Source organism: Corvus moneduloides, chromosome 3 (genome assembly GCF_009650955.1).
Source record: "Corvus moneduloides isolate bCorMon1 chromosome 3, bCorMon1.pri, whole genome shotgun sequence".
NCBI lineage: Eukaryota > Metazoa > Chordata > Aves > Passeriformes > Corvidae > Corvus > Corvus moneduloides.
In genome coordinates this window covers 54457389-54477589 of record NC_045478.1, presented here as the reverse complement: position 1 = coordinate 54477589, position 20201 = coordinate 54457389, and the positions used below count along the sequence as shown (strand labels likewise).

At 37.4% G+C, this 20201-nt stretch overlaps 2 long non-coding RNA genes across 2 annotated transcripts in view; both read left to right on the top strand.

The window, feature by feature from the left end:
* Window positions 1–2711, top strand: part of LOC116440654 — a 36597-nt gene extending 33886 nt beyond the window's left edge. The window contains exons 4-5 of the long non-coding RNA XR_004238720.1: window positions 1445–1477; window positions 2684–2711. This is a non-coding gene — a long non-coding RNA (uncharacterized LOC116440654). The remainder of the gene's footprint in view (window positions 1–1444; window positions 1478–2683) is intronic.
* Window positions 2712–8196: 5485 nt separating this feature from the next.
* Window positions 8197–13449, top strand: LOC116441639. The gene is made up of 4 exons (XR_004239200.1): window positions 8197–8231; window positions 10847–10870; window positions 12882–12932; window positions 13419–13449. It is a non-coding gene; the product is annotated as an uncharacterized LOC116441639 (long non-coding RNA).
* The last annotated feature ends 6752 nt before the right edge of the window (window positions 13450–20201 follow it).

Below are 20201 nucleotides of genomic sequence, written 5' to 3'. Positions count from 1 at the left end.
TGCCTGGAGAAGAGGAGACTGTGGGTAGACCTCATTGCAAGCTTCAACATCCTCATGAAGGGAAGCAGAGTAGTGGACACTGATGTCTTCTCTCTGGTGACAGTGACAGGACCTGAGGGAATGGCCTGAAGCTGTGTCAGGGGAGGTTTAAGTTAGAAAAAAGGAAAAGGTCCTTCACCCAGGGGAGGATTGGGCACTGGAACAGGCTCCCCAGGGAAGTGGTCACAGCACCAAGCCTGACAAGAGTTCAAGAAGCATGTGGACAATGCTCTCAGGCACATGGTGTGACTCTTGGGGTTATTCTGTGAAGAGCCAGGAGCTGGACTCAATGATCCTTGTGAATCATAGAATCATAGAATATCCCAAGTTAGAACTCAATAATATCCCCTCCAACTCTGGATGTTCTATGATTTGATGATTTTATGATATATCTCGTGATCAGTCAGCTCAGATACTCTTGAATTTAGGAAATGTTCCTGTGTGGATCCAAACTTGCACAGCACAGCCTTTTCACATGCTGTTTAAAAGCATCTGCAGACAGAAAAAGCTTAACTATTTTTTTTGCTACATTGAATGTCAGCACTGGCTGGTAGGTGTTGTTCAGTCTCTATCTGTGGCAGGCTGCCCTGCTCCTTCTGTGTGGGGGTGTTAAGCACATTCTTGAAGCACAGAAAGTGTTACAGAAACTACCATTAATAAGTTGTAAATCCCAGCCGTGGATTGCTAGAGGGTACAGAGTTTAGGTGGATGAAGCTTTTCAGCTTCAGGTTCCAGATCCTGTTCTGGTGGTGAGCTCCAGTGAGCAGTCGTTTCCTCCACACTCCTGTAAAAGAGGCCAGGATCCTCTTTCCCCGTGCCTGTAGAGAAGCAGTCGTTGGGCTAGATGCTCTGCTTATTGTCCCATCTCTCCAATGAAGAAAGACAAGGACCACAGGTGTCCTGTGGCACATATAGTTGGGTTGCAGGCCTCCACTGAAACCACCCTGAAGCAAAACTGCAGCTATTTTAACCTACACTGTTTCTATGGTTTCCTTTTAGCACCTCATTATAAAAGACAAATCCTTTGCTTTCCCTTATTAACAGCTACTCTGACCCTGTTTATCTTGTGTGAAAACCACTGAAGAGACTGATTGCAACTACAAAGGCTTTATTTTGACATGCTGGAAAGCAGAGGAGAGTCCATAGGAATGTATCACATCACCTGTGGCTAAGAGTAACATGAAAAATGATTGTCCAAGGAAATCAAACAAAGCATTACAAGAAAAGAAATGTATATTTTACTTTTTTTTTAATTTTTCAGAACCACAGAAAAAATAAAAAATAATGGAATCTGGCGAATATTCTGCCCTTTTTATCTTACTTTTAAGCTATCTTAATATTTTAAATTAATTCATGTCTGAAGTCAATATTTGATTTTTTTTTGTTTGTTTTTTTGTGTTTACAGCCAAAACAATAAAGAAAGAATCAAAAGTACATGGTAGGTCCTGCAAAAAACTGTAAGTTTTAGAGTCTCATTTATCTGATTTGATTCTCAGTTGAGACAGGTTAGGTAGAGGGATAAAAAAAATAAAGCCATGAATATAATTTTGCTGGTTTAATTAAAGTTACTTAAGCACTTGAATGGATGTGGAGCAACCATTCGGTCTTCTGGAACTGAGATCTAATTAAATGTTGAGAAGAACAAGAGAGTGAGAATTCTGTATTTCAGCTTTTAAAAGGTTTGTCTTTTCAAAGAAAGTTATGGTAAATGGATGGAGAAACAAACACAAAATGCAATGTTCAGAGTGTGGAGGGTAGGGAAAAAAAGTAAGCTATTTAATTTTTTTTCTATGCCAAGCACCCATGCATTTTATTGTTGTAGCAAGGCGCTCTTATTCTCGAGTGGTATCCACTTCCCCAGTTTATCCAAATTTGGGAAAGTATAAAGATTTTCTCCTTTTACAGCCAAGCTTGATGACTCATTCATCAGATGACTCTATTTTCTCAGATAGCAATTCAGAGCAAGAAATACCTACAGTAGATAGTCATTTTATAGAAAAATGAATCTGTCCTTTTCTATAGCATAAAAGCCTGTCACAGTGCTTCAGAGTGAAGGTGTGAATAATGAAAAAAAGAGAAATGTGGTAGTTCAATTAATTTGCAGTTAGTTAATGCAATTATGAAGAGTAGTAAAGAAATTAAGAAAGATTAATTAAGAGAAAACTTATATTAAGGAAGACTTTTGATACTGGATCCTCCTCTGCATCAATACTAGAAGTTTCAATAAACTCAAAAAAAAAAAAAAAAGAGAAAAAATTCCTAGCTTCTGAAAATCACTGAAATTTTTAAAAGAATACTTCTATATTACCTTCCACCTATGTTTAATATATGCCCATTCTAGAACCGATTTTACTCCTTTTCTCGTCCTCATACTAGAAAATAGCAGAGCTACTGAAGGTCCTTATATAACTTATCTATTGACCTTGCTCTCCACTGCTTTTAATCTGCAAGTTAATTACTTGTCTGCCATGAGACTATCTAAACAAGCAACATATGTGTGTGTCAGTTTTTCTCTACATAAAAAATGAACTGCTCTGCATAGATAGGTAGCATATTTACCAAAGGAGGAGGTGTTAGGATTAATTTTAATTTCTTTAGTCATTCATGCAATTTATTTCTGTGAATGTTTTCTTTTCTTTTACAGCATCTGTGGAAACTCCAAAGTCAAAAGGTGAGTAATTTGATTTGTTTTTAAAACTGAAATGGAAGAACGCTGCTGTTAACTTTACTGTAATGAAAAAAAGCTTCTTGTGAAAAAAGCTTTTAACAGGTATGACTTATTTAAAACAAACAGCCTTTTCAATTATAACGGCTTCTTCCTTGCAGCATCTCAAAATAGGTGTCTTTCCCTCAAATTTTTCATAGACTAACTGTAATTCCCCAACCATATGAAATTCAATTTCTACCCCTAGCTCAAGCCATAAGCCTTGTGTGACAGTCAGAAAGGAGAAGTAGCCAATCTTCTACAGAGACATGACACAAAGTAATATTTATCTTTTTGCCAGTCTAACTGCTGCACAAACCCAGTGATTGAACAGGTTTTCTTTAAGGAGTCGAGGGAATTTTGCAGGGAGGTTCAGTGAAACAGATTTTGCCTACCTTTCATACATGAACTGTCCATGGCAAAAGGCAGGAGGTGTGAGAGCATCAATGTTTGCTCCAAAGTTTTCTCCTTTCCACAAGGCACAGGGAATTTGGACTGGTGAGAAACATCAAGGACATGAATTCAAGCTGAGCAAATAAAGCAAATATTTACTTGTTTCCCATCAGTGTCTGGTTTTTACAGAGGTACAATGTAAGATACTAGCTCCAAATTGCCTTCAAGAACATCACAGATTTCAGTTGTAGCCTAAACAAAAATGGAAAACGGAATGTCAAGTTACACACTGCCCTTCACTCTCAGACCATGACTATTCATGTCGATGGCCACCATACTTTTGTAAGCACTCCCTTTCAGGCAAATGGGAAAAAAAATCTGGGAAGTTCAGTTAATTAAGGATAAATAGAAACTGTGGGTTTCCATTATACAGTACAGGAATATTTCTGTTATTTCTGTTGTCAAAAGAGCAGTTTCACAACTGAAGGTTTTGGCCTCGGCCATTTTAGTTTTACCATAGGATCAACCTAATATTGAACCTGAAATTGCCCCCCAGTATGTAAGTAAATGACATCTTTGTTTTATTCTTCATTAAGTAAAAATGAGCTGATTTTAGCCCTGGGGTAATTGTTGATATCTTAAAAATTTCTTGTTAGCAAAACATCTAAATTTAACTTTATGTTGCTAATTTTGAAACTCAAACATCGCCTGTACTCCAGGGGAAAAATCATATTTATATTAAAATGTTACAGCTGTTCCTTTTGCCACTTAGTAAGAATCACAAAGGAATGCTGTTACTGTCTTCTGTATTTTTTTGTGACATAGACAAATTCTAGTAGTGTTTAATAGTAGTAGTTTAGCAGTGTTTAAACTTTCACTAAGTCTGAAGAAAATAATTGCTTTTAAACCCATTGTTTGTTCTACATTGTTGCTATAAATTTGTTTATTTTCTCATTTTTAAAATTTTTTAAGCATATTCATGGAAGGCAAACAATTTTGTTCTGAAAAAAACCAAGGCTTTTGAGGAAAGTCTCTTCTTTGGTAATTAAAAAAATATTAATCTGCTGGCATAGAAGGAGGTGTGGGCCATTCCCACTAGCCTGTACTTCTTATGTGCTATCAAACTCATATGGAGCTTTCTTGCATTTTCTCACAAGTCACTACAGCATGAAAATTTTTCTTTTCTCCATACAACAGAAGAATTCCTAAACCATGACATACACTTCTTAGGTTAATGATTTCTTAATGTTTTTGATGTCACAATGAGGAGCCTCTGACCTCAGGGTTCAATGAGTGAAATGTTTTTTGTTTCCAGTGAGAATGATTTCTTTCATTCTTCCATCACACTGAGCAAATAACTCAAAATAGCTTTAAAATCAGTGACATTTTAGAATGCATATTTCTGATGTGGATGCTAGTTATGCAACCTGACTCTTTTGGGATAAAAATATTCTGACAAATTTGATTGTAGCCTACAACTATTGAGACTGCAGAAATATTTGACTGATGAATTGCTCTCCTGGCCACTTTCAACATAAAACAATATCTGCTGAATTGTCTCTCATTTGATTCCTAAGAGCTTATGATGGAATCAGAGAAACAATTATAAAATAAATTGCACATTTGGTCTACATTATGCCAAGCTGTCAAGAATTTTCCTGAGAAATTACAAAATATATGTGGGAGTATGACTTCGTTTATTTAATCTATTTTTTGAAAGTATATTTAACTGAAAATATGAATCAGGGATCCACAGGTTTTTATACATGATTTTACTTCATGTGTACTTATTTTATTTTGTATTGTTTCATGCAGGTGTTTTTGTGGGTTTGGTTTGGGAAAGGGGGCTTGTATTTCTTCTTTTTTTTCTTTTTTTAACACCTGCCATTCTGCAGAGGAGAAAATTATAGTACATTACAACACTCATGTTACTTAAGTCACTTGGATGACAGATGAGCTTTTCAAATTTTCATTTTCATTTTCAAATTTTTCACAAAGAGATCATCTTTCAGGCTGCCATTCAGAAGCGGCAAGACCTTTGAAAATGCCCAATGACATCTTGACCTGCTCAGAAAACTTCTCTCTGTTCTGATAAAAGCAGAGACAACTAAACCTTCTGAGCCTTATTCCAAACACTGACTCTAGGTGGACGGGCTTCCTATTCCTACAGACTTTCAAAGTGACAACTATTACCTTGATGATAAAAGACCTTCAGCATCACCAAAGTAGCTCATGCCTCACTTCTGAAAAAGCAAAGGGAATAATGGACTGTCCCGTTTGTCCTTCCAGATACTCGTCTGCCATGTCTAGCTGATGTTACTTGGCAGTTCCCAAAAGTTACTGAAGCTCTGTTCTGTCTCAGCAACTTCTCCTTTACAAGCACTCACTCATGGAACTGTTGTATCATTACTGAATGCACTGATAGCCAGAACACTGTTAGTAGTAATGGCTGTTATAGCAGCCTTGACGTTCCTCGAGGATGGATGATTCCTTCATGATAACCACACTCGTGGTCTACCACCACTACAAAAATTTGATGAATAAACACCTGATTTTCTCAGGAAGCAGTATTGTTCTTCTAGCCTGCAGTTCAGTATCCAGAAAAAAATACTTTTATTCCATTAGTATTCTGGTTTTCAGAAGTTTTACAAACCAAAACTGCTTTCATTTTAGCTAAAAAGGAGAAGTATTCTTTGGAGAAAACAATAGTTCTCAATAACTCATTTAACTCTTGTCATAGCTGTTTTTGCAGCTTCGGATGCTAAAAATGTATTTTGGAATGCGTATGGGACAGGTTTCTGGTTCCCCTTTTCATATCTTTATTTCCATATTAGAATCAGCTTATTCTTCAAGATATTGCCCACTTCAGTAAGCATTTTAGAAGCACCGTGATACTGATTTGCTCAGTGGCAGGGCTCTGTGCTCAGATTAATCTTGGCTTTCTGTGTCTAGCTCATGGTTAGTATAAGTAGTACAGCTGATCTGGGCCCAGGTAACATGGACGTTAATAGCAGAGGGCTACAATAAATATTAAGGGTCTTTGGCCCTCTTTGACATTCTCTGTGTCCATGAACACCAACAAAAAATTAGGTACTTGGATAGAAATGGAATATTCACTTTTTTCTTTGAGGATCAAATCAGACATCCTTTCAGCCTAGACTTGACTTTCAGGAAAATTGAAGATTATCTTCAATAAAATAAGTTCCCTGAGGTGACTGAGGTGCAGAAGTGCCATATTTCACTGTTTACATGGAGTTTGCTCAAAAACACCTGCTCACATCACAAGGGAATGATTGATGCCTGTGAGTGGGTTCATCCCACTCAATGTGAAGCAGTTCATCTACCCATGCCTGACATTTCACTGAATCTCAGATTCAGGGAATCTGGGAGCAGAAGATCATTCCTTTAGCCCCCAGCCCACCAGCAGACATTGCAGACGGGCCATAGTTTATTAACTGAGCTGATCTGCTTGAGCCATCGTGCCCAGTAGCTTCAGAATGCTCTTGAAGGAATGTCCTGGTGCTGCCCCTAGGACCAGACTTGCAGTCCAGGCAGCAGGAAAGCACTGAGCACACATGGAGGCAACTTCATAGGTCCTTTGAATTCCCTGACCTTCTCAGCATAAATAATGATAACAGAACATGGTCCTCAGAATTTACTTTGTCTCTAAAAGCCAAACTCTTCATTTTCAACTGTGATTTGTTGTAATAAAATGACATGTTGAAATAACAAGCTGAGAGGTTGTTATATGTGCTAATGACCCTGAAGAGCTGCAAAGACATTTTCTATAAACACCAGATGTAAATTAATTTTCACTGTCCACTTTACATCCTGCCACTTATGCTGATTGTTCTTTACACTACTTTCAAACAAGACAATGACAGGGAAGCTGATTTTCTTAATGACACATTTTTTGTCCCAAACACTATAACAGGATAGCCTTTTAAATTAAAGCAAAGCTTCTTATTTAGCCTAATAGTTATAAAATGTGGCTACAAAAGCTTGATTTCACAGAAGTGAAGTGTTGGAAGTGTCGTTTACAGCTAAACATATACGTTTATAGATTTACAAGATTTAACCTCAAATAATTCAATTAGATAAGAAATATAAAGGTTGTCCTAAAGATATAATCACCAAACCTGCAGAGTAAATTGTCATAAACTATAAAAGATACTCATATTTATGGGAGCAAAATCTAATAGTACCCCTTCCTGCACCACCTCTTCGTAGATAATTTAATCCTTAATGTGGAGCCTTGAACAAATGATCTCCAGCCCTTGTCTCCAAAGATGTGTAAATGAATTTAGGAGCTGTGGTTGCAAATTTTGGGAATAAGTAATTGGATATGTCCATGCATCCTGACCTGGGCTGTTACAGCTGCCTCCCCTGGTGTCAGTAAAGTTTAAGCAGCCCTGCTGCACAAGTGGTCCAATTCACACTTCTCGCTTGACTGCAGAAATCTCACTATTCAGAAGGACTGAATTAGATGTCGTAACATACAGTCCATCTGTGGCCTGCTACCCTCACTGAGAATAACCACATGCTTAAAACTGAGAATATGGGGCAGTATTTTCCTGTGTAAGGGGTGCAGAGTGGAGGTTTCTGCTGGTGCAAACAGAAAACCATGCTTGCTTGGGTAACCCTCAGATGGCTGGGCAAGGTAAAGACCTGCTTGCTTTGCTCTCTTCCCCCCTACAAAATATGAGCAGCAGTTTAACCCCTCTTTCACCTGACACCTCAGAATCATTGAATGGTTTGGGTTAGAAGGGACCTGAAGATCATCAAGTTCCAAGCCCCCTGCACTGGGCAGCCCCACCTTCTGCTAGACCAGATCTACTATTTATTTTCTGAAAGAAAAAAAACTTTTTTTTCAGACAAATAAAAAATAACTATTATGTATTCTTATCTTGGTGGGGGGGGAATCTCATGGTTGCAAAATTGAAATCTTTTGACTCAAAATAATATGTAAGCACTTAAGAAGAGCTTTTTCTGATGTAAAAACACTTCTGACTAGAAGTCTTACTTAAACCTTATCTTTTACTTGCAGCAGGACTGGAAAAAAAAGAAGGAAAAGCAAAGAAGGCAGCAGTGCAAGGTAAAAAGAAAACAAAACATGTTGGTGTTATCTCTCTTAAAAGACAATGGCACAGAAAAAAATAACCTCAGATTCAGAGAGCCAGATGACAGCAATCTTTAAATCCATTCATTCACCAGTATTTTTTCAGAGCTTTGCTGTATTTGTCAGAGCAACAGGGAATTTCCATTATAAAACTGGCTTTGTCCCACTTCCACAAAACTGCCACCCCGACAAAAAGCTTCAGGTAGACAGCTGCCCACTTCAGCTGAAATGTTCTATGCTGGAACTTTGTGTCCCACTGATGAGGCTTCCTGCCCCCCCTAGCCTGGACAAGAGTCAGCCTTTGCTACTCAGTCTGAGAGTAACTTGCAATCAGGAAAAGGGGCAGAGGCTCCCTGAAGTCAGCTGAGATGCCCTTCTTGTCCCAGATGAAATCTCAGCCCCATGAAGAGTCACAAAGGTCCACTGCAGAGAAACTCAAAACCCTTTGATACCAGGCCTTGTTGAAATTTTTCACAAAAAGTTTAGGAATGGTATGGATAAGGCATGAGTGGGAATGTCTGAGTGGGAAGACCAGAAGAAAGACTGCAAGGGCCACATGTTGATGGCACATAGGTCAGAGGGACACTAAGTCTACATCCAGTATCCCAAGACAACCAGAGCAGAAATACCAAAGGACAGTCTACACCAAGGTCAAAACAAAACTCAAGCCACTGTGCAAACATAAAAAGAGAAGGGTCGATGCCTTAAACCGTCTAAAGATGTATTTTTTCCTATTAAATACATTTAGATTTCTCCTTCCTCTTCTTGTTCTTCTTCTTCTTGTTATTAACAACTTTAGCATTATATCCTGCATACTTGCTTCTTTTATACTTGTTAAAAGCAATCCATTCTTTTTTAGGTTAGTATGGTAGGAAGCAAAGTAAAAAAAGGGGTTCTAAATACCCAAAGTTTATCAGCTCAGGCTTTCTTTATATGATACACATCCTAGCAGCCTATCAAGGTGATTTTTGTATTTAGTCATGCTCAAATTGTCAGTTAGAGCCCTGATGATGAACTTGCCAGTAACCTTTAGAATAAGGTGTAAGATGTTTACTGAGGTAGCTTTGGTCAGTTGAGTTATTATCCCTTATTTTCTCGAGTTTCTCAGCTTCAGCTTTACTCAGCATTACTCAAGCCAGCACAAACACCCTGCAGCAGCTGTCAGCTGCTTGGTAGTTGTCATGGAAAACGTTATAATTAGGTGGGCCGTGGCCTAGATTTCAGTCATTGTTAGGCTGGGTATCTCCGCATAATTTTCCATTGCCACATAAGTGCTTCTCCAGACATCTGCGCTGCTTCCCCTCTGCTTGGCTGTCTCATACAGCAATGAGGTGTGTGGTTGCTGTAAGATCTGTCCTTTCTACAATGTACCACCATTAGATGGGATTTTATCTGCCAAACATTTTAACTGTGCCATAAAGAGCACAGACTGAGCAGTACAAACTATGGTTTCACATGGTTGGCATGGAGCAGAGTTTTCTAAACCACAAGTTGTGATACCCAAGGAGCCCAAAAGGGGGGCAAACTGTTTCCCATGACAGCAGTCAGCAGCAGCAGCACTGTCCCCCCATGCCAACACTATCTAGTCTTTCCAAGTCAAAGGAATAAGAGAAACATGTAATGTCTGTCACAACTATTTCTGCAGCAACTTCCCAGCGCTGGCAGCTCAGTTCCTCCGATGCACAGAAGCGAGCACACACACTTTCACATAGCAATTGCCTCAGCTTCTCGTCTCTGCACCCTATATGTATGGAACTGCTGCGAACACATTGATCACTCAAAGACAAACAAGCCAAAAAAACTTTCAATATGCTTATTGAGTATTACCATGTACTTATATTACTCACAAAAGAGTACTTTGCATCAAGATGCATTTCAAAAAGTAGAGGGATTCAGTCCTGGTCAAAACTGGGATTTACAACCTAAGAAAAACAGTATGAGACTTGCAGGAAAATCTGAGGTGTTGGAGGCTGGATTTGCTTAGCAACCAGGACATAACTTCATTGTTTCAAACAAAAGTTTTAGTAATTATTGCAGCTTTGACCTCATATCCCTACATCTGGGCTGAAAGGTTGTAGAAACATCTTTTATTGTTGTAAAGCCAAATTACAGATAACATTTTTAACTGTTAAAAGGTGAGGAAGAAGGCACATAGCTTTAACTCTTTGACGTCTTTGTTTGAAAAATGTCATGAGCAGATGTCGGATGGTTGCCAGGAAGTTAATGCCTGCTACTGAGAATTAATATTTAAAAGAGATTATAAAAAGGTAAAATTTCTTTCTGGTGGTATCCAATAGTACTAAGAAAGGAGGCTTGCCATGGGTTAAAGAAGATCATATCAGACTAGGGGATTTCATGCTCTTTTTGCACATATGCAAGGGAATAGGTGGGAACCATGAACTTTATTCACATAACCTGTCCAGAAACAGTGGAGGTTCAAGATATATTTAGCACTTAGAGCCAATATGCATTTAAATAAATTTTCATTTGTTGATTGTATTAAAAATAATTTCCTATGTGAACACATATTCTAACATTTTCTTTTTCTTTTCTCTTTTTACTTTTGTTTCCCTCCCCTTCTCTTTCTTCAGATAAACCAAAGATGAAACAAGGAAGTAAGCCAGAGTTTTACTCATTAAACTAATATCTTCCACAACAGTTTGGGTAACTATATTCTTAATAATGGAGGTGAACAACAGCTATAATTTCTTACAGGCAGGCTTCTGAAAATAAAGGCTTTATGTCACGCATTAAATGACTTATTTTGGCTGAAGCTCTGTCTTCAAGTGTCTTTGTTTTTTTGTAGACACTATTGCACTGAACATGAAATTTCTTGGGAATTTTTCATTATTCATAAGCACAGAAGAAAAAGGTTTTCAGTCTTCCCACTGAGTTTTATTTCTGTCCTCACAGTCTTCTGTGATTAACTTAATATTTAAAAATTGACATTGATTTCTTATTAGGACTACAAATAAGTCTGAATATGTCCACTGAATATGCCTCACAGATATCTGCAGTAAATTGTGTATTTTCTCACTTTGAAAGTAAGTGACTGAAAAATAAATTGGTGAGTACAAAACATGAAGGTCAAAGCAGGAGAGCAGGAGTAGCTTCTGAACCAGATGTCTGAGGTGTAGTGAGTAATAGAAGAGACAGCTTTATTTGAATAAAATTGCATTTTTGACCTTGTTCAACAGATTTTTTTTCCAAGTCTTCTCCTTTAAAAGTTATATTGTATGGATGTATCTACTATCACCTTTTTAGAAACATAATGTAGAAGGAGAAAAATAATGAAAGATTTATCTTTTGAGATCAGTCCCAACAGAAGACGACTTTCAATGTCAACCACAAATTAAGTTTTTCCACTTGATGGCTATTTCTACCATAAATAAAAATTATTATTTCTGGATTGTTTCAATTCAGATTCCGTAGGATCTCAATTTGTCTTAGTCAGAGACAAATACTAAACCATGAACAAGAAGCTTTATTGATATCATGATAAATTGGACATGGTCCATGCTTTTATAATGAAAGAGAAGTTGTGAACAGTGGGTCACTAAGGCAGTAAACAATTATCACTAAAAACTACTCATTGTAGCTTATATAAGTTTCATATCTATCTCCTAAACACAACTTCCATCTCCTAAACACAAACTCTTCATCAAGAGTGTTGACTTCTTATTCTATGTGTAGAAACCAAAAGGGTCTTCTAACAGTTTTAATATCTTCTGGCTCTGAATTGCTGCCAAGTTTTTCAACAGAAGGAATTTTTTCTTCATGTGTGATGGAGAACCTAGTATTTTTAGCATTTCTCAGATGACACGTGTAAAACAGTTTAACCAGCAGTCAAATGGCTAAAATACTTGCTTAAAATGTAAGAAGTCAAAATCCAAGTCTCTGATCTTTTGAATAGACTGTTTTGGGACAGTCTTACTTGCCTTTTTATTTTTTTGGTGGAAAGATTTGGAGACCTTTCATCAGTCCAGAATAATTATTTTGTCTGAAATAGAATTCTGGTGTTCTGTCTGGTGCAACTCACTTCTTATGCCTTTCTCAGGGGACTACTCTTCCTTGAGAGTATTCACCAAGGCTGGTGTGGCCCAGCCATCTTATCTACATGTCTGCAGGCAGAATAAAAGCAACTCTTTGCCCACCTATTTGTCACTACTATGTTGCTCACTCACTTTGATCAGCATCTGGCCTTTAGAAAAGAATAGATCCAAAAAGAAGACCCTTGGCCTTGCTCAGCAAGAATGGGCAATCCCAGATGAAAGAAGTAGGTCACAGTCAGGTCCAACGAGTCAAATTTGGCGAAGCATCAGTTTTGACCTTTCTGGTTAAGAACACTGAAAAACTGTCCTTGTCTCGTATTAAGTTGAAGTTTGCAAATTTTATAGGTCTCACAGTTAAATCTATAAAACACATTTTGTGGACTGAATTTTCTGAATGAAAACCAGTGAATTCTATACAAATCTCCCAATAACTCAATTTTTAGCCATTTTTTCCAATATATAGTTTTATTCTCTTGATCTATATGCTTCATTCTCCCCTATGGTTAAATCTCATCCTTTCACTCAGTTGTGGTTTCTGTCTGTCATTTTATTGGTGTGACTAATTCTTTTACAGATCCTGGAAAAGAGAAAGAATTGAAACCTCCAGCTGCCACAAACGATAAAGGTAACATGGCAGGACAAATTTGTATATAACTCTAAGATCTATGTGCATCAAAAAAAATCTTGGAATGCATTGCCATTTTGTTTTTTCAAGTATGATTTAGTTAGGAATTTATAACCATAATACTATTTCAGTAAGTTTACTATGAAACTTAATTGTCATTACCTGAATTAGGAGTGCAAAGAGAGCCCTGGTAACCCTTGTTATGAAAACTTAGACGAATAAACTCAGAATTTAGGAACACTTGTTAACATTTATTACAAGCTGCAAAGTGAAATAAGTTTTGAGTGTTGTCCTTTCATCAAATTTAAGAAAATTTATGGTTTCACTCTGTGAGCATACTAAAACTGAAAATGAGTTTTGTGCTACACATTTAATTGCTATCTTGTGTCAGAAACCACCAATTATTCATTCAGTCATTATCCTAGAGACATTAGATGTTAACCATTTAACACTCTGGCTTGAAGATTAATAAATTATTTTTTACAGAGCACACTAAAGAAAAGGAAGGAAAGAATCCTACATCTTTAAAAGAAAAAGGTAAGAACATAATAAAATATAGAACTTGCTAAAACCACACAAAGTATAATGAAGATGCTAATTTTTCAACAATCATTACTACTCTTTCTCATTATAAATCTTAACTAATCAAACTTTAATTAGTTAAAATATTCTACAGAATTTATAGTATTAAAAAGGCAGGGAGGTGGGAACATAAATAGATTATATTGAGCCAATTAAAATTCAGAGTTCTCAAAATTAATTAAATCAGTATCATAAACCACTCTGTGTAATAGAGTAAAAGAACCTTGCAAAGAAGGCCTGAAGAATGCCAAGTCTTTAATAGGGGCCAATTAAGCAATTCTGAACTGAATCATTTCATAAATATGTGAACGTAATGGGATAAAGTAAGGTTTATGAGCACATGAGTGGGAAACTTGCTTTCTGTGCTCTGTAAAAGTGATAGCTAAAACCCCAGAGCTTCATCCAGTCAACCATCTGCAACATGAGAGATGGTCTGAATCTTTCTTGTATCTCTCATCTTTTTTTTTTCTTCTTTTTTTTTCTTTTTTTTTTTTTTGTTAATTTGGTCAGTGTAGATGGTTAACTCAGTTGAATTTCCTTTCATCAGTTGTTTTGCCAGGTGCTTTTTACACACCTTATTTCTTCCCTCCTTTCTAGAAATAACTTTATTTGGAAGAAGTTACTTATGGATAAGTCTTATTTAGCATCTTCTTCAGAATAAAAAGATCTACCATATATAGTCAAATTAATATTTATTCTATAACTGTTATAAGCCTATAGATAGATATGGTCTGCAATGTATAGATTTTTAGTCTATAACTATTTCAAGTTACAGTTATTTTATGCTATTTCAAAGAAAGAACTGAATAAAGAGCTCAATTCAAGCAGTATTGAAAGATGACAAAAACATCTAAAACAAAGGAGGAGTAATTATTGTTAGACATATTTTCAAAATCCTAGAAGCTAAGTTCATTCACTCACTTCTTTATTCCAAAGATGAAATTAAGTTATCACAAACTGCAAATTCCATGGTGCATGTATTGTTCTTCTGTGTATGTTCTACTCCTAATGTACACATGCCCCATTTACACAAGCTTAGTTATCTGGACCAGAACTGTATAGCCAACCTCTCTGGAGTCCTGTGGCCCGCTCCACAGACTGCCTGTAATCTGTGTCTGCCTGATGGTGTCGTGCTGGAAAATTAGAAGAGGCACTTGAGTGACAGCTCTGCCCCCTCTTTCCTTGCATGGAGCACATATGTTCAGCCTGCTGCTCCTTTCAAAGGATTACAAGGAGGTAGGGAGAGGAGAAAAAAAAGAGAGAAGACCCAAAACTTTTTTCTCTTTGATAAGAGCTTCTTTAGAGCAAATGAAAAGTGGTTTGCCAGCCCTGAACAAGTTTCCATAGTGTGTCCTTTGTTGAGTGCGGCCCCAGCACATGTGTTCTGGGCTCAGGTTTAATATATCAACAACTTCAATTACTAAGTTATTAACAGGTCCTTTTAACATGACAAAGGAGGTTAGACATCCTCCACCCAACCTTCAGAAAGGAGCAGGCAGGAATTTCTTTTAAATGCCAATACAGCTGAAAACTTACTGCTGAATATATCTGTAAAGATATCATGGGCTCCTGAGCCCCTGCAGTCCAGACCTCCTGAGTCCGTCCCTCAGATCCTGAGATCTTGCTGATGCAGCCATCATTGTTTCCCATAATAGGCATCAAACATGCATAGTTCTGTGCCTGTGCCTAAAAATGAGAGTGCTGATTACTGAGCTGTATAGCTCAGTTCAAAATATATCAGCATAAATACTATAGGGGGAACTTATAAAGCTGTGGGGAGAAACTTGTAGAAATCTTGGTGCTTTTCTGAGCTGTATATTTTCTTATTGCATTATGGATTACTCTGCTGCATAAACATATATTTAGCACTATTTGTCCCCCATTTCAATCATATTTGCCCAAACTGTGGTTCATAAATGAATCAAAGCCTATTTGCATGCCATTCCTCCCCCTCTCCATCACCTCTTCAAGCCTCATCTGTAGGCATCTGAAAAGGTTATTGACAAGGTCACTGGGGGCTTCTTTTTACTTTTTGCAATTTGGTGTTTTGCAATTTGTTTCTTAAAGTGGATCTTTCTGGAAAACACAAATATATCAAAGGACACAGGAAAGTAAGGATTTTTAAGACTGCATATACTTCCTAATTATGTATCTTGGGAGTTTGTTGCTATTCATGGAAACTAAATAAAGGAACACTTCTAGGTGAAGTGTTAAATACTTGTGGTGATTAATGTGTGCCTGGCACCTTATGCAAAAAAAGTAGTATCATCACACCTCATTCCCTTTGAAGGATGGGCTAAGTTTGAATGAACAAGGATGATGTCCAGACAAAAAACCTTATCCTAAAGCAGGCTATTTTTCAAAAACCTTATCCTATAGCAGGCTATTTTTCATAGTGGTTTTATTTAAAGCAGAAACAGGAAAAATAAATCCCTGAATTTGGAATTGTTGCTGGGATACTCTATAGATCATAACCCTACAAAATTATTTATTTTATGAGGTGAATAAAATGTCTTCAGTCTTGGAGCCTAATTTTATTGCCAGTAATTAAAGAGAACACTGGAATAATATGTTTTCCACTTCCTAGTGATAAAGGACATCTCAAGACTCTGTCTGAATTTATAACTGTCTTTTCAGCTCTTCCCCACAGCAGTGTAAAGAAGCCCATTTATACTAACAAATATAAATGCTGATTTTCTGTTAACATAAGCATATTCAAATAACTTGAGGCCAATGAAACTCTAAGGTACAATTTGCCACATGGTTATTGGGTAGGTATCTTACCCAGCTAACCAGAGTAGAAGCTCATTCATCCAGAGGGTGCAACAGTGGCACTACAAGTTCATAATATTTCATATATAACTCTTCACTGATTTTTTTCTGAGAAATTTGGATTATGCTGAGTTATTAAATTGACAGCATTTGTCCTGTATAGATAATGCAAATTCATTCTCACCCTATGTTCCATGATTTATTTTCCAAACAAATGCTCTTTTTCCTTCCTCTTTGCTTTTGTCATGTTTTGGGATATTTTTGAATATTTTCTTATTGAGCTATGTGTGGATAATAAAGCTATTTGTTTTTATGCATGGATTGATAGCAGAAATAAGTCAGTAGTGTGTATTTCTTTCTTGCCATATATGTTATAGCATGCGGTCATCAAAGAAACAAATGAGCTGATTTGCACTTGTTATGCAATACTTGTGTTTCCTTTAAAACAAAAGAAACATGAAATAGTATCTTGCCTGTAGCATTTTTTATCTCAACTTATAAAATACTTTTTTTCCTTTAAAAATTGAAAGTTATACTGTGAGCAGTAGCAGTTCACATTTCCGTCTATTTCCATTTATTTACTTGTCATTGTCATTTGCATGAGAGCTATATCTTTACCCTGAGGATATTACACACTGCTGCTGCTTCATCATTCTGTACCATCTTCTGAACCCAGCCCAGCTTCACCCCTGGAGTAGAATGCAGGAGGAAATCATTATGGTGAAAGCTGACTTTAAGCCAGCTTTATGTTTTTCCCTTTCTGGGACCAACAAGAAAGTGGTTAGTTGAGAGCAGAAGTTTGAAAAGTCCTCAGTGAGTGCCTGTTTAAACCTCTGAAAATTAAAACCTGCTCCCTGGGAGAAAAGCAGAACTGGTGATCTCAATATCCTTGGCTCAGAGGGTGGGGAAGTGTGTGCGCTGTGTAAAGTGTCCTGCGCTGAGAGCTGCATCCAAAAGTTCTGAGAGTCAAAAGTGCTGAACCTGCTTTAGGAGCTGCACATCGTAGGAAATCTGAGGGAGATCTGCTACATGGATGGCAAGACAGCCCTCATGGGCATATGGCACCAAACCTGCAAGGACTCAGGTTTGTGGCTGTGGCTGCAAGAGTGGCTGCTGATCACTGAGATCACCAGTGTGCACAGAGTAAAGTGGTCAAGTTGGGCAGCTGTTGTCTCAAGGATTTTTATAAAGTCAACACAGAGGCTACTTCAAAGGATTTCAGGCTTCACCCTGGAAGTTTTCTCTCAGGCCCCTGAAGAAGAGTCCACCTGCTGCTGTGAAGATCAGGCTCCTAATTTCATAACATACCCCTGCACAGTGTGGATTCTCCACCAACTTCAGCCACCCTGGAAGTGAACTTTTTCTGTTACAACTCACACTTAAATCCAGATGGATAAGTGGGATTGCTTCCTGGCACCATGGCAGCCAGGAGGATGTTCAGAGTTAAAATTATTTTGTAAAGGATCTTCTTTTAGCTTTTTCTGTTTTTCTGAAGATTTGGTTTACTTTCATTTGGAATAAATGGTATGGTTTTTTCTAGATGCTTAGGTGTTATATCCTGTCAGATGGAATGCAACTGGGTTTATTTAGCATTCTGCAGGCTGTGATATTCTCTCATTCAAACCACATACATTCATAAGCCTATGAAATTATTTCCTTACTTTGGAAAAAACTATTTTCTCCTAATTTCCCTGATAAATGCACAAGATGTCAAGAGACTGTTGCTTGAAAAAAAATGTTTAAACACTAGTTGTTTACACAACATGGTGTATGCTTTTCTTCTGCTTGCTGACCCTGAATGCATATTCCCTGGAGGGCTGAGGCAAAAGATATATTCTTCAGACAAACAGAGAAAGCAGAAACAGTCTTCATGAAGTGTTGTATAAGACCCTAAGAATTTCTAATCCTGTGTAATTGCTTGCATTTTCCCCATCTCCTTTCAAATTTCTCTCTTCTATGTGGTCTCTAGAGACAGTCATCAACAGCAATTTCTATTTTTGTTTTTGCTACTATTATTATTGCACCTTAAAAATATGAGATAGTCACTAGAGAGGATGTAAAGAGAGGTCAAGGTTGAACCCATTTACGTTCACACTTTTAGTCTTAGTTTTTAAATATTTCTTGAGTATTCTTTTAAGTGTAGAAGGGCACTCCTGTCTTCTAAGTCTCAGAAACATAATTATCTCCCTACAGATTCCCCAAAAGGAAAAAATCTCAAGAATCCAGAAAGCTTAAGAGAAAAAGGTAGGTGAAGAAGCTAAGAAACACAGATCTGAACATCGGAACTGTTATTCAGTCTAGAAACAGCTCTTGAGTAGGAATATAGAAGTGCAGAAAACCAAACCCATCCTTGTTCCTGTTTAGATTATTTTAGTCATGATATTGTTTTTAATAATATTTGTGCTGTACAGATCCCAGTAGGATCCCTAGAAATCATTTGGGCTTATTTTAAACGTGGATATTTGAATTTGCATCTTGGGAGAAATACTAGAATTTATTTTTATACAACTTTTGGATGTTAATCTATCAAAAATGAGTTGTCTAAATCCCATAGTGAGAACATTACTGAAGGGAACTAGACTAAATCTGGTCAATGTGGCTATATCTCAGGAATGTGGGTGTCTGAGAATGAAACTGGCTGAGGCTACTGACAGATCAAGGTGTTTGACGGCGACTGATACGTCAAGATTTTTTCTTAATTTGTTGGCAACATGGGCACATATATCTCTGCCTCTGATCTTTTCAGATGAAGGACCACTGCTAGCTGTTCACACGGGGGTCATGGATTGCTTGATAGCATCTATTTGGAGAAAACCCTATTTGTTGCAATGCGATGTGCATTGAACACTCTCTCTGGAGAGTACTGAAACAGCTGAAAAATTTAAAGGAGCCAGCAAAGGCTATCAGAACTGTGCCTGGTTCCTGAGCTGGAACAGCACACCTGAAGTCCAAATTGTTACCAAGTCCCATTTTTTTTGGAAGCTGGAGATATTCAATGCAGTCCAGATTATGGTTGCTGAATAGATACAGAGCAAAGTGACACACTTCTGTGAGGAATGTATTATTTGTGAAAACTCTAGGAAGTGAAGTCAGGACACCATTTGTGGCTGAGAGTTCTCCTCTATGCCACTGCTGTCAGTTCCCGTGTCTCACCCGGGCACCACAAGATGATAGTTTTCCTTTATTTGGGCTTAGCTAACTCCTGGAGGACTGGGGGGCTCTTGGGGGGGCTTAGTTGGTTGGTTGGCTTGGTTTTTATGTCCTTGGGTAACTGCCTTGTCAGTTACTAGAAAGAGAACTAAAATATCAGGGTTTTTTTTCTCATCTCTTTTAATACTTTGTCATAGACCGCAGAAAAAAAAATTAAAGGCACAATTAAGTCCTTGGACTATTCATTTTGACATAAAATATATGAATGTACATTTGAAGGATGAGCACTGCTCTTCTTTCATAGCCAGTGTGCCTGTGATTTTAAAAGGTTATATATAAGCAGGAAGTGAAATTCTGTTCACAGGCAATACCCGTATGGTTTCTTTGATATTAAAAGAATGACGGAGTCCTGAATGAGTAGCTGGTCCTTTTGTCACTCCTGACAAAAAAAAACCCCTCCCACTTACCTTCATCAGCAGCCTCTGGCTTTCAAGACCAGTATTCCTAATATTTCAATTGTATCAATATAGATTAATTTTTTATTGGGGTTCAGCAAAAGTCATTGATGCCAACTGCTCTATAGAATTTCTTTTGTGTTTGTAAGTGATTCTTCATTGCCTGATTGAGAGAGGGCTCCACAGTTTCCTCAAAATGTGAAGAAACTAATGACATATTGAAGGCTTATTATTTTGCATATCCAAGACTAGAAAGATGAATGGATGACCTTGTTTTTTTGTCCTGTTCTTTATTTCCATGCTGTTAAAT